The 14,761-nt window shown below is 34.0% G+C and overlaps 2 protein-coding genes across 2 annotated transcripts in view; both read right to left on the bottom strand.

Annotated features, from left to right (window-relative positions):
* LOC125676121 (uncharacterized) overlaps nt 1-14,761 on the bottom strand; it is a 180,282-nt gene that overhangs the window by 96,698 nt on the left and 68,823 nt on the right. The window lies entirely within an intron of this gene.
* The window catches only part of LOC130053211 (uncharacterized), a 41,864-nt gene that overhangs the window by 22,877 nt on the left and 4,226 nt on the right, over nt 1-14,761 (bottom strand). The window lies entirely within an intron of this gene.

Genomic DNA, 14,761 nt, shown 5'->3' with positions numbered 1-14,761 from the left:
ATTCCTACCCAGAATACAGTCGTGCTTTTAACGCAGAGTACAACCAACCCGTAGTATATCAATCATGGTATATGGATGTAGACGTGAATTTAGAAGTTGAAAGAAAGCTTGAACTCCTGTTTTAAACTTGCAATCCAAATTGTAATATTCAATTAAAATGTAGAAATTCGAAATTTTGAATCTTTATTGTACAACTAGCATTTGGGGTAATAAAATTTATTTGACTTGCCAATTTTTATGCTCTCGCGTGCAATTAAAAAGTTAATCACAAGGAGTGTTTACCTACAGTGAGTCATCTCGTATCAATTTATCGACGTAAGTAATATAAGTTAAAACACACACATAAACTGTTAATTATGAAGTTATGAGATTTGTATGCATGATACCTTTTCGGTCGTGTATTTTATATTATAAAGAGAAGTTACATTCACTTGTATTACATATTTTAACAGCTTAATAATATAAATTCAGAGATATATGGATATATTTGATAATCGATATTCTTCATTCTCGAGAGGTGGGTTCTTATTGTTTAAACATATGCAATTCAATCACTGATAAAGAATTATGATGTATTGTATATTTTAAATTCAACCTCAAGGCTTAATCAAGAATTCGTTTATAGTAAATAAAAACGTTCAATTGTATTGAATGTCGTTTATCTAATCAATTGGACAGAGAATATTCGGTTGTAACTGAAACTCTCAATGTGATCTTCTTTCTGCCCAGATAGTCTTGCATTACGTTTTCTAAGTTCGTCTCTTAGCGCAGTGAGGTTCCACGAACCGTAATATACCATCGTTACTAAACATCCAAAAACTTTCTAATCTAAACGTGTCCTTCCGAAGCTCTCTTAAAATGGTAGTTAAAAACACCCTGGACGTAAACGGATCGCACGCCACCTGTAATAAAGAGCGAGTGATTTGAAGTTTTTTTTCTCATTCACCCTTTCTTTTGATAAAATTGTCTCTGAGGCGTTCCATAGCGATTATTTCGTTGTCCGTGACACATTAATTTTTAAAACAAATTATTTTATTTACATTCATAATATATAGGGGCCACTGCCGGGTGTGACCGGTCGACAGGAGATACATACCCGTACAAACCTGATTCTCACTGTGATATTTAGAGTTCGTGCTTGCCCTACTCTTTAGTTTACATAAATGTAAGGAGTTATGAGATTGATTACTGTTTGTTATCGTCACCTTTCATCAATCAGTACAAATTATTTTTGTTATTATCAATAGCATTTATATCATTATTACTTAGATGCAAAGTTTGTTTCATTGGAGTAGAAATGATGAAAAACTACAAAGTTTTTGTCAATATTTTCGATCATGATACCGGTCTTCTTTATTTGTGTTCTTCATCAGAGCAGCATAATACTAACCTATACGTTAGTATGTTAAATACACACGACAGAAGAGGACCGGTAACACGGTCGAAATGTTTCAAAAAAGTGTTTAGAGTAAAAAAAAAATCATCAACACATTATGGTGGTCTTCAAACGCCTTTATTTCATCAATTGCTTTGTAATCAGCATAGCATTGGTATAGTAGTCAAATTCAAAATTAAATTAGAAGAATTGTTTGAGGGTTCAAGATACATTTTGTTGAAGATGTTGTGTTTAATGCAGTATATCGATCAGGTACAACTTCTGCTGTTGGATTTCCAAATCCATAGATTAGAAGGGTTCGAGGATATCTGAGAGAGATTTCCCTGCCCTAAGATCATCAAAGCTTGGTGTACCGAAGGAGTAACGATGTATCTTGACATGTATGTAATATTCAGGGAAAATTTCTATCTGAAATAAAAATCAACGATGGAGATCAAAATACGATGTTTTTCAAAATCATATACATGTACAAAGGAATATCGGAAATTGAGCTATTATTTTCTAATACATTTAAATGAGTTTGCTTTTTGTCCTTATCCTTAAACATTTGTCAGATATGAAATGTTGCTAAAGGAGACGTTTGCTGAGTGGTAAAGAGTTAGATCGACAGACTGCATTACACCGTAGGGAATCGAGCTACAACAGGTCCTCAATACCCCTTTCCTGTCGTAATAGACAACTAAATGGGGTGGTGCTTAGGATAAGACCGGAAAAAACGAGATGCCATGACAAAACAGGTGTAGCACCATAAATACCGCTCCCTCTTGAACGACCGTAAGCGCTGAACATAAGCTATAAGAATATTCAACCAACCAACAACACTAGATTTGCCATTCGAAATCAACGTTTGTAAGAAACCCTGATCTCACAAGGGTAATTTGGAGAGTTGAAGCACCAGATAAGTGGATGTTGATCATTTTTTGCGATTTCAAAGAATTAAATTTGTTGGTCCATTATCATTTAATCAACAAATCAATGTTAGTATAATCAATGTGATAGTTCTCGATATCAAAATGTAAATTTTCCTTAAATTAAAAGTAATAAGTTTCCCATGTGAAATTATACAACTTTCCTATATGAAAATGAAAAAGTTGTATTGATAAAATGGATAGGCTTCCTATATAAGAATATACATATATCTGATATAACAGTGAATACGCCCTCTGGAATACGAAGACACTATTTACATACCTACAGTCACTAAATAAAAACAACTCAAATTTAAGCTCAATATTTTACATACCTTCACCAGATAGTTCGTTTTCGTTCCAACTTGTGAAGTTCTATACTTAACAGGCACAAACTTGGTGATATTCAGATTCATCGATGCCAGATGGAACAAGATATCACTCTTCACCTAGAATAATTGAGACATTACGATATTAGTAATAAGGAGACAATGGTTGTAATTCACAGATTCAATCGTTTTGTCAAATGCTCTTAAAACTATTTGAATTTTATTCGGACATGGTCTCTTCAAATGACTATTTCCGATACATTTAAAAAAGTATATTGTTCTATAATAAAAAAGTTAAACCATCTCCTCAATGAAAGGTTAAAATAAGGAACAGTTATCAATCGCATAATTCCTACAAGCAGTATCAAATAGATATTTGGGGAAAACGAACCCATGGAAACACCAGAGGTGAGATCAGGTGCCAAGGAGGAGTAAACATCCCAGTCAACCGCTCTTACCCGCCTTGAGTCCCATATCATGATCAGGTAAACGGAGTTACCCATAGTTAAAATTAATGTGCCAAGAACGGATTCGAATCAAGTACCTAATAAAATATTCGACTTAAAGCTGAGGACTTACATCCATAAAGATTTTTAGAGTTGCTTCATCGATAGGTTTTGTCTCAGAATACACTTCTCCAGACATCAACTGAGCAGAAGCTCCCGTCAGTCCCACAATACAAACGCACAATGATATCCAAGCCATTTTCACTCAAACGTTTCTTTGCTTCAGAGATGAGGGTCTTATATAGCAGAAACGAAGCACTTTTCGGGGGTGGGGTAAGGTTGTCAAAGTTTGGACATGTCATTTGTTTCAAAATAATAAATGCGATTTTTTATCTCTTAAGTTCGGTTCCGATCTGGATGATTAATGTCGCATTGGACATATACTTAGAAATAGGTTTTATGAAAATCGTATTTGCATCTCTCGTATGGTACAAAAACTGAATTTTGAATCTGAAATGTTTGCCTGACGTAGATATATCAAACTAAACCATTCCCTTTCATTATATTCTACGTGCAAGGTTGTTTTCTGATTTCTTTCCTCGTGAAATGACGGATTCTGTTTCTTATTTGCAACACAGTTAAACATTAAAGTTCTGTTACCGTATTTCAATGTTATATGCATTACATTTATCAAAACTTAAAATCACGAATTCTTTAATCCTTTCTGCTTCAAAAACTTAAGTTCTCAACTGTGAGGCGTTATCTGATTAAGATATGATAATAATTAGGTCTTTAATCCTCTCTGCTTCAAAAGTTTAAGTTCTCAATTGTGAGGCGTTATCTAATTAAGATATGATATCAAGTACGTCTTTGGGACAAACCCTGTTATTTTTACTCAGAGAATAATATTTAAGAATGCATTCAAACATAAGTTGTGGAACAATTGTATGCATTGTAACTTATCCTTTGCCAAACACTCAGCATTAGAGATGAAATTATCTACCTTTTCGAATATGACCATAAAAAGAAGGGGCCATTTCATAATAGAGGTTGCTACGATAAAATAACGTCACTGCTTCAGCCCCGAGAGGAATGCATTGATTACAATTTGTGATATTTCATTTACAGTCTGCAATGTTCCAAAATGAGTGAAATAGTCTCCACAAGTCATGTAGAAAAGTATGGGTCAAACAATTTGTACACTGATTTTGACTACGGTTACTCCATTTGGGTAATCAAGATATAGGCAGAAGATGCTTACTCATCCTAGACACCTGACACCACCCCTCTGGGATATGCAGGGGTTCGTGTTTGCCAACCCAGAATTTTTTATTCCTGATAGGAGCTACATGAATACTATTGCTCGTTGTTCGTTATCACTTTTCAATTTACATATACGATGTTCTGTTAATATAGTATAAAGGGATCACGAGATGAGGGGATTATACAATTTAATGAAAGGACATTAAAGTTGTAAATAAGATCACATATACCAATGTAGATAAAAAAAATCCTCTCTGATTTTTCTTATGAAAAACAGGTGGAACAATTCGAATGCTACAGCACAGGTATCGACATATATTGTATTGCTTATCAAGGTGTTCAACGGGGAATCCGGATAAAGATAGGATTCGAGTCAGAACTGAAATTCCTCATAGTATATAGCATTAACTCTTCAAAGATTGATCACTGTTCTTTATCTTCACCTTGCTCTTAAAAGGGGGTAAGAAGAGATCTGTTCCCACCACAGTTAGCCGTGGGGATGCTTTGCGTCAATAACAAAGGGGAGTGACCCCTGAGTACTTAGCGATTCCCTCGGACTGGTCGCAGGGGTAAATATGAATTTTAAATGGATTTTGCCAAACACTCGCTACTAATTGTTGAAAATTTTCAATCAATTTTTTGAAGTTATACTAGTTTTCATATTGTCTGCAACAGGGATTACAAGATTATGCAGTGATTTTAAATATGAAGAAAAACCCCAGAAAGGAAACGCCTACTAGCAATAAATTGTCTTTGAGGACAGGGGTATCATCCTATCTTGGCAGTGGCGGATTTAAGGAGGGGCGCAACCGCCCCCTGAAATTTTCAAATTTAAGGTAAGTCGTGGTCTCTTGTTTACAAAAATGTAAATGATGAAAAGGCAATAATTTCTTTCAATCTCAGAAAAATAAATGAGAAAATCATTTTATTTATTGAATTACTTTTATTGGGAGAACTTTTTCCAAAGACCTTAAAATTTGCGTCATTTTATTAATTACACCTTATCATAAATGACAGAAAATATTGAAAATAATTACATAGGAGACATATTTTACACCCTATAAAATCTGTAAAATCCAGGAACTACAGAGGGGTTCGTCCCCTGTTTCTGCACCAGGGCTTCGTCATGGGACCATTGAAGTGAGCAAGGCGGTTTCCAGACTCCCTGTCTCAAAAAGTTGCGCCCCTAACCGCAATTCCTGGATCCGTCTCTGGTTGGTAATTAGGATTTTAAGTAAGATGTATATCGTGTTATTTAGAAAAGTAATGGAGAGTTCATGAAATATGATAATTGTTGTTTATATGCATAATATTTGCAAATATCAAATGAAAATATTAGTTTGATAAACGGTCATCATAAAGTATTTATTTTACATTAAAATGCTCATTTCATATTCCATACATACATCATAATAATAATAACGTTCATCATTAAGTTGATTCATGCCGTCACGGAAGAAAACCGGAAATTGTCGTGCAGATTTCTGTTTTTCAAAACTTATTACTTTCTGAAATAAGGAACCATTTCTGGAATTTGACGTTACAAACGTTTTTGTGCCCCGGTGTTTAACAACTGCAGTACAAACCATTAATCTATTCTGCTAACAGTGACAGTTTGACAAGACTTGTATCGCAATAACTGCTGCACTAGCATTCTCTACAAATGCTCTCAGTGTTCAAACAAAATAAAATGACCGGTATCTATCAATCCATTAGGCATGATAAAGGCAGAGAAAATGTCAATTAGAAGTGTATTAATCTGCAATGTTTTGAGAGACACAGGGACAATTTCTTCAAAATATAATGTATTTTGCGAAAAAGAGAAATCACGAATGGTTGATCAAATATTCTAATTCAAGGTCATGGGACATCCACGATTTTAGACGCATCAAATGAAGTAGGATTTACTGAGATTTCATGGAAGTTTCTATAATTATTTGATAAAAAACAAAATAAATCGGTCATTAACATATCAAATGAACCATTAAATATGGTATATATCTGGTATATTTTGGTAAAAGCAATAGTCGGTTTTTTTCCTTTTTTTTTTTTTTTTTAGACTTTTGTACAGTTTTGTCAATATACACTTTATTGTAAAAAGGGACACAAATGCGGGAAGAAATCGGTAATTATGATGTACCTATACATGTACTTGACGTAGGTGAAAACTACCGGTAGACTGAAATTCATTTCTCAATGGAAAACAGGTATATAAGATCAGATATAAAAACACATTCCACTTTAAAAACTAAATTCATATAGTTTCACACTGTTGAAATATTTGTTTTCTGAAATTCATTCCTAAATGGATTTACATAGAAACATTTACCATTCGAATTCAACCTTGAGGTGAAGGTTGAAATAAATCACGTTTGTCACCTTGAAAGATACACAACTTACAACAAAATGACAGCCTATCAAAGAGCATTTTGCAACTGATATTTAAGGACCTTCACATAAGCTACGACAGGACAGAGCAGTCATGACTAGTATACCTCTGCGTGTTTACATTTTCGGACTCGGGGGGGGGGGGGGGGGGGGGGGGGCTTGCTTTTGTCCAGTTGGTATCTGCACTTGGGTACACAGAGGCAAGGCCTGTCGATGAAGAAAGTAAACAAGTCGTTCTCGTTGTAAGTACGCTTTCTAAATTACTTTATTCAACCTAATCTATGAAGAACCTTTAGAAGATTGTTAGTTTTTCTTTGTAACGCATATGATTGATACAATGATAACGTAAATTCAAACTCTAAAGTTAAACACAAGGACATCTTATTTAATAATGAGCACTATATAAACAGTTTGTTTAGGAAAAGATATACAAGTATTCGCATGAGCTTCGTAAACGATTGTGATATGAACGAGTTCGATACTGAGATTTTGAAATAGAGGAGGGTACATAAAACTAATTGAAATATTAACATCTGTATCTTTAAACACTCTGCATCAAGAAAAGGTATATTTGATATTCTATAGAATAAGCCGGGATCGCTCGTTTAATGTGTATAGGCCACGACGCAGGAGTCCTCCCAATAAAAAGTATGCACGAAAGACTGTTTAACAAATGAGTAATTTGAAATAACAAATTGATAATCCGTTATAACAAATGGGTAATTTGAAATAACAAAATAATAATTTGTTATAAGAGATTGATAATTTATTATAACACATTACGTGCAATTTATTATAACAAACTAGATAAAAATATTGTTCGATATATGGTGACAAACATGAGGGTAGGCAGGTGACAAGAAATACATAAATAAGACTAAGAAGGGGAAATTCATGATTGTATTCTAGTATTATGATCTCTTGATATAGATACTTTGTTAAAACAGATTAATAATTTGCCATAACATATTATTAATGTAAATCGTGAATTTTCTCTTATCAGTCTTATTCAGTTTACAAAATTTACGGAACCATATTAGTGCTGCAGCCGTATCTCTTTTAGTATGTTATAAGACATTGATGATTTGTTAAAACAGATTAATAATTTGTTCTAACAAATATGAATAAGAAATATTTCCGTATTCAGTATGAAAGGTGAAGATAACGAACAGTGATCAATCTGTATGTAATTATTTTCATCCGCCTAACTTCATTTTGTTTTGTCACCATATTTTGAGCTTTTCTTTTTCTAAGGACAAGGGACGTTATTGGCCAAAATTGGCCGCGCTTCAAAAACCGATCATATTTTGCAGGTAGAAAGGTGATAATTTTCTCGTTTCATTCATATATAACATGTACCATTTACTTGTTGCTGATATTGAGAAAATAACGTTACAATATTGCATTGTTAACTCTGACGCTGTCTTCCGAGGGTTGCTTTTTCGGAACGACGTCATCGACCTTATAGGATTTACAGTCCCCTGATTCTTCTAGAATATTTTTCTAAAAGTTACAATTTTAACTTTTTATATAAAAATACTCATTGAGATCAAAGACAATTGAAAACTGGCATGCTATGGAAAATACATTATTCATTTACATGTAACTTTATCGTGGTCATATACATTTTGCGGAAGAATCTTGTGTTAATTAGAGTGAGGAAAATGATGCGTGCATTTGTCAAAAATTGTTGAGTAGAACGCAATCATATTTTCGAAGGTGCTGTTGGATGTCCTCCTATTCAAATAAAATATGGAAAATAAAATGGCTTTTGAATTTAATTTTTCTTGGTTTTTTTTTTTTTTTTTTTTTTTTTTTGGTCATAAATATAAACACTTTGATTAAAAACGTCGAATGAGTCGGATAAAATCACTTGTTATGCCATGTACACCAAGGACTATATAACAGGTCTGCTTACATGTGTATGCAATATACATGTTACAGTACATACGAATAAAATATGCTGTGGGTATTTACAAAATATATTGGATAAGGTGTGGTAAATGTACATATACTAAACGATACAAATTTATGTTGCATGAATGGGATCATTTTCTTGGGTACAACAAAACACGTCAAGTAATATGCATGTTACTTCAGATGGTATATTTCATATAGCAGATGTATTTAAAAACCTCACAAAAATGCGTCCGTGTTTATATCTTTACATTCCCCTAAATGGTCAACAAAGTAGTTCCAACTCTCTCTCTCTCTCTCTCTCTCTCTCTCTCTCTCCATATAGTGTTCATCTTTGATAAATGAAAATTACATCATTCAGTGGGCATGTCATTGTAGGCACCGACATTCAGTCTAAATCTAGAACGGACTCTGGGAAGTTGTTTGAGTACATGTATAGACAATGTGGTATATGTAACTGCTTTTCCCAGGCACTTATTTTCATATGCGAATAAGGATATATTGAGCGAAACACCCCCCCCCCCCCCCCCATATTCTTGATAGTAGTATTGAATGAGAAAAAAATAGGCTTAAAATTATGAATTGAACCCATGTAGCGAAGGATACCCCCCACCTCCCGACGATTTAAGAATTCGAAGATTTTTTTTTCATTTGCTAATTAACTACCAACTTATCCTTCGAACCCCCCCCCCCCCCTCCGATAAATGATGCTACGTGTCTGTTTCCAAGAGACAGTGTATGTAACTACAACGGACCTTTTTTAAAAATGAATTTAATAAATATCATGCATGTATTTTCGTTTTCCAATGTGCGGGCCAGACCTATCCAGAACACCTTGACATGAGAGAGAGAGAGAGAGAGAGAGAGAGAGAGAGAAGTGAGAAGTGTCTACATCACCTTACGGTTATACTCCAGTTTTCCTAATCATGGAGGGGGCGTATGTCAATACTAATATAAACTTTTAGTAACAATCATCGCAACACACACATATATATATATTATATATTTTATAAGATTGATAAAAGTTGAAGTGTCATTAGGCTGGTCAAGTTGTTCCCATAGCAAGGAAATGGTCAACATCCCCCCCCCCCCCCCCCCACACACACACACACACAGTGGAGGGGCAACCCCTCCTCGATACTACGGTGTCTGAATATTTTTATCTATACATGTATATATACACATGTACATCCTAGCTGCAATAATGTAGCCCTATCCATTTTTTTTTAATTCTGACGTTTTCGGGATAGGTCTACAATTCCATAGGATCTCCGTAATGGTGCAAACTAATTTTATGAATAACCGATAATAAACTCTGTGTATTAGTCCCAAATGTTGTTTACACCAAAAGGAGTACCAACTTTGTGCTCGGCCATGTCTAATAAAGGTGTTTTTCATTAAATACAATGTACAGCATGCAAAATTCTTCGTCTGCTCCGCCATACTTGTTATCGCGAGGTCTCGTAGGTGGATCTAATGAAAACCTAAGCATTGACAATCAGCGCGAAAATGTAGTTACTCGAGCCACTTCGACAAAGAAAGGAAAATCATATTGTTGCAGAAAAAATTTACACTCTGCTGTTCGGTTTTTAACTTGATATTAATTTCAAACCTTTTCAATACCGACGAAATAGCTTTCGCCTCCATACTTTTCCATTGATGTAAATACTACCTTATATGGCATATGCAAATGACTTGACAATCGGAAGTTTATACTTCAGTACACCAAACATGGCGCACAAATATGAATCGAGAAATTGGAATTTATCGAAATTGTTGAAAACGGTAGAATAGAGCCTCACAAATCTTAAGTTGCAGATTGTAAATTTATATATTGACTAAGAAACATAGAATATCATTTTATTTACGTAAAGAAAGTCAGGAAATGTTTAGAATGAGCGCAAATGTTGCGGGAGTGAATCACTCCCGCATTTGCACCATTACAGAGATCCTAAGGAGTTGTAGCCCCCCCCCCCCCTCCCAAAAAAATCAGAGAGGGCTACATTATTGTAGCTAGTACATCCTGCCCAATTACCTTTGTTATATATGTGTACCTGTAAATGTGCATCTATTACATATATATATGAACCCGTGGGGATCCGGGTTTGAGTAAGTCCTCAGTACTCCTTGCTTGTCGTAAGAGGCGATTAAATGCGGCGGTCTTCGGATGAGACCGCAAAAACTGAGGTCCCGTGTCACAGCAGGTGTGGCATGATAAAGATCCCTCCCTGCTCAATGGTCATAAGCGCCGAGCATAGGCCTAAATTGTGCAGCCCTTCACCGGCAGTGGTGAGGTCTCCATGAGTGAAATATTCTCAAGAGGGGCGTTAAACAATATTCAATCAATCAATCATATGCGATATAGAAAAAAATCTGCCACCACGATGGTCGAAGTTTCAAATCGATCACAGGTTTTCGACGTTTTAAAGAAACCACATCTCGCTGGAAGATATAAATAATGATTTGCTGTTATTTTATTTTTAATTTAAACCGTTTTAAAAACCTATGGAATCAATATCTAATTATACTAATGTAGTAATATTTAATTTCAACATGCATCATATATACATACATGCATGTACGTAAAAAATGATGTAAGAAAACTGCTTTAAAAAAAAACAACCCGCATTATATTTGATATATTTGTATAAAATTTAGCGAAAAAAGTAACAGACATCCCAACTATCTAGCTCTTGAGATATAACGTATCAGTACCCATTTTTGCCGAAAATGAACGAATTTTTCGAGTTATTGAAGGTCTATGTGTGTCTTTGATTTTTTTAAAATGCAATTTATTCTTAAATAATCTTATTTTGAAAAGACAGGACGTCCAAACATATTCCCGTGACCTTTAAAAACGAAAGTAGAATAATTTCCATTCATCATGCGGTGGATTTTTGATCCGCCTCCGTGACTCGAAAGGCAGACATCATCTGTATTTATTAGGTGCAGATTTTTATGGCAAACTAGGTAACGCATTAATTGTTTTACTGGACATACATGTACTTATTAAATCGCAAAGTAAGTAAAAGTTTATGGAGTTAAATGGTGGAACAGTTTGCTTCAGTTCTATAACATGCAAAATATTGACATTGCGTAACGAAAACGGCTGATTCATTCTTTTTTAAAATTCATATTGTTTGCATCCAACCGACACCATATTGATCATGAAAGAAGAATATTAATGGATAATTAAACATGCAAAATATAAATCTGGTTGTTGCATGCAAAAGTATTATTATTTTTCAGTTCTATAACATGCAAAATATTGACTTTGCGTATCAAAATTAGCCGATTTCTGCATTCATTCTTTTTTAAAATTCATATTGTTTGCAGCCAACAACCGACACCATATTGATAATGAAAGAAGAATATCAATGGATAATTAAATATGCAAAATATAAATCTGGTTGTTGCATGCAAAAGTATTTTTTCCCCAGTTCTATAACATGCAAAATATTGACTTTGCGTATCGAAAACAGCCGATTTCGCATTCATTCTTTTTTAAAATTCATATTGTTTGCAGCCAACAACCGACACCATATTGATAATGAAAGAAGAATATCAATGGATAATTAAATATGCAAAATATAAATCTGGTTGTTGCATGCAAAAGTATTTTTCCCCAGTTCTATAACATGCAAAATATTGACTTTGCGTATCGAAAACAGCCGATTTCGCATTCATTCTTTTTTAAAATTCATATTGTTTGCAGCCAACAACCGACACCATATTGATAATAAAAGAAGAATATTAATGGATAATTAAACATGCAAAATATAAATCTGGTTGTTGCATGCAAAAGTATTTGTTTTTGCTAAAGTTTATTCATAATCTATTTCAAATCAACAGATTCCGCTAAACAGCTCATCTTTAGCGTATATTCATGACGTCATAATAAAATATTACGTCATTTTCATGTAAGTGGGATTAGAAGAACATCCTAGCTGTGTAAATAAAAAGAACAATTAAGCATAGTATGAAAGTTGAAAAAATGAAAAAAATCTCGGCAATAACGTCCCTTGTCCTTTGTGAGCTCTTATCAAGCAGAGCCTATACCGGTCAAAGTTTGAAGGGTATGGAAATCCGGAAAATTGTTTCATGAAATTTTGCTTGTTGCTTATTAGAAAGTCAATAAAATTGGACAGAATAGAGGCAAAACTTTGACATTTTAACAAGCGTTAGAATACAACTTTTTCTTGCGATTCATTTCAAATATGTTATGATATCCTTCCTTGTGGGTCAAACGTAGAGGTTCACAATTAGTAATTTATGTCATTAAGCATTTTCATGACAAGGCTGTGGAAAGATTTTGTGCGACAAAAACAAACAAACAAAACAAAGAAGACGGTGTGGGGTAAAGGTATTTTAATTTGAGTGTTTTAGCTAAATACACACAAATCATGACCGTATCCGGTCTGAATAACATGTAAATTCTGAACCACTTTACAAGATGATTAACAGTAACCGCCGCTTATCTCTTAATGACGGTCACTGATATATAACGGTTTTCCTACACCGGATATTTCGAATGGAATTTCTTGGCATGCTGATAGGGTGTGAATTTAGTGGAAATTAGAGAATTGATATGCATCATGTAGACACACATAACTACGTGTAGAAGACATACACATATCTAGATACAAGAGAAGAATGATTTCTTTCATTACCCTTTCTTAACCGACTTTTATTGATGTTACCCCCCCCAACATGTATTTCATTTTACCTTTCGTAACAATATGAAGAAAATAACTCAATTGATAATGATAGATTCTATTATTGCAAAAACTAATGTGTTTTCCTAACAATTTGTGTGTGTTTTTCTGAAATAGAAAATCTTGGAATATGGCCTACGCACCACTGGCAATGACTTCTGGACCAGGTCAGATTAATATTGATGCCAGATGTGTTCAGCTATTGATAAACAATTGTGTGCGATATACTTAATTTAGATATGATAAAATCTAAGTATTTTTGTTGATGAAACGACAAATTATGGCATCAAATCATGGATGTTCATAACATTAAACATAACATGACAAAACCAAAAATTTCTTTATGCATAGCGGATAGCACTGGTATTAAACTGATGATAGTAACGATCGTTACTATCATCCCAAGATTGCGGTAGGAAATTCCGGAAAGACCACGTTTACTTATTATATCTATTTGTATTGTTTATTTGTGAATGATATGTAGGTAAGAAATATCATACACTAGCAACAATTACGATCAGGTGTTACGTTATCTTTTATACGGCTCATATGAACAGAAAATTCGTCGTTGAAAAAACAGCGAGGATGATAGTAACGAAATGAAGGATGATAGTAACGTAAGAGCTTTCGTTACTATCATCCTCGCTGTTTTTTCAACGACGAATTTTCTGTTCATATGAGCTGTATAAAACATAAAATAACACCTGATCGTAATTGTAGCTAGTGTACTGAAATAAAATAACACCTGATCGTAATTGTTGCTAGTGTACTGAAATAAAATAACACCTGATCGTAATTGTTGCTAGTGTACTGAAATAAAATAACACCTGATCGTAATTGTTGCTAGTGTACTGAAATAAAATAACACCTGATCGTAATTGTTGCTAGTGTACTGAAATAAAATAACACCTGATCGTAATTGTTGCTAGTGTACTGAAATAAAATAACACCTGATCGTAATTGTTGCTAGTGTACTGAAATAAAATAACACCTGATCGTTATTGTAGCTAGTGTACTGAAATAAAATAACACCTGATCGTAATTGTAGCTAGTGTACTGAAATAAAATAACACCTGATCGTAATTGTTGCTAGTGTACTGAAATAAAATAACACCTGATCGTAATTGTTGCTAGTGTACTGATACTTTGAGCGGCAGAATAACCCCACCAAGAATGCCTTCGTTTGACTTTCATTATCAGTATCATTCAGAGATTATGACAATTAGAGACAGATAATCCTATGCTGTTTGTTTGACTTTCATTATCAGTATCATTCAGAGATTATGACAATTAGAGACAGATAATCCTATGCTGTTTGTTTGACTTTCATTATCAGTATCATTCAGAGATTATGACAATTAGAGACAGATAATCCTATGCTGTTCGTTTGACTTTCATT

Source organism: Ostrea edulis, chromosome 3 (assembly GCF_947568905.1).
Source record: "Ostrea edulis chromosome 3, xbOstEdul1.1, whole genome shotgun sequence".
NCBI classification, from domain to species: domain Eukaryota; kingdom Metazoa; phylum Mollusca; class Bivalvia; order Ostreida; family Ostreidae; genus Ostrea; species Ostrea edulis.
The sequence above is the reverse complement of the archived record's forward strand: the minus strand, read 5'-3'. Positions and strand labels throughout refer to the sequence as shown.